The sequence below is a fragment of the Pipistrellus hanaki genome, assembly GCF_964339955.1.
Source record: "Pipistrellus hanaki genome assembly, chromosome: 3".
Classification (NCBI taxonomy): Eukaryota; Metazoa; Chordata; class Mammalia; order Chiroptera; family Vespertilionidae; genus Pipistrellus; species Pipistrellus hanaki.
This window is the reverse complement of record NC_140505.1, coordinates 103,772,245-103,773,372: the sequence shown is the minus strand read 5'-3', so window position 1 is coordinate 103,773,372 and position 1,128 is coordinate 103,772,245. Positions and strand designations below refer to the sequence as shown.

The 1,128-nt window shown below is 42.8% G+C and overlaps 1 pseudogene across 1 annotated transcript; it reads left to right on the top strand.

The window, feature by feature from the left end:
- Positions 1-355: 355 nt before the first annotated feature.
- On the top strand, positions 356-870 carry LOC311619685 (large ribosomal subunit protein uL22-like; annotated as a pseudogene). Its single transcript has one exon. The product of its transcript is annotated as a large ribosomal subunit protein uL22-like (transcript).
- Positions 871-1,128: the final 258 nt, after the last annotated feature.

The following is a 1,128-nucleotide window of genomic DNA, read 5'->3' as shown; positions in this document are numbered from 1 at the left end:
CTTCTTCCCCATTTCCCCACACACAGGAGGACATTCGTTTGTGATTAAGCAGTTAATGAACTAAGGATCGCCAGGCCATCTCTGATTTTCCTTTCATGAGAAAACAGTCTGACAACTTGGGTTCTGATAGAACCCAAAATCCATCCCAACGAATTTTTTATGTGAAATTTCAACATCTAAATGACTTCAACATTAATTTCCCACAATAAGCCATTCTCAGGAAGCACTGGCACCAGACAGCTATTTATCTAAAATCAGTCATTCAAACATGGCGGTCAACATATGCCACACATAAAGGGGAATCCACACTCTTTCCATAAGGAGCCTGAGGTGAACTCTGAAAATGGTTTAATATTCAGCTGACCCAAATAATCCCACAAAATCATGCAAATCAAGAGGTTCAATTCTTCGTGTCCACTTTAAGATTACCCATGAAACTGCCCAGGCCATCAAGGGAATGCATATCCAAAAAACCACCAAGTACCAGAAAGAGGTCACTTTACAGAAGCAATGTGTGCCATTCCTTCATTACAATGGTGGGTGGTAGGTGTGCCCAGGCCAAACAGAGGGTCAGTGGCCCAAAGGACTGCTGAGTCTTTGCTGCACATGCTTAACAATGCAGAGAGCGGTACTGAACTTAAGAGTTTAGATGGAGACTGGTTTCTGAGCTCCTCCAGGTGAACAAAGCTTCCAAGATGCGGCTCAGAACTTACTGCTCGTGGGCGGAATAACCCCCATGAGCTCTCCCTGCCACAATGAGAGGATCCCTCCTGAGACAGAGCAGGTGGTTGCTAACCAGAAGAGGAGGTGCACAGAAGACAGGGGTTCCCAGAAGAAATCGAGGAAACAAAACGTATGGCCTGGGAGTAAATTCAACATAAAATAAATGCTAATAAAAATTAAAAGGAAGAAGAAATAAATAATCTACAGAAATCTAATCTCTTCACTTTCTGTTTCTTCTCACAACAATCCCATGAAGGAAATTACCTTTTCTGGGTAAGTTTTAGCAAGTCACTAATCTCCCCGAGCTTTCCTCCTTTATACAGTGGGAGTAATACGTCTGCTCGATGTGGGAAGTATTGTAGGAAGCAAACCAATAAATGGAAAATCTCGGTAGCACCATTTCAG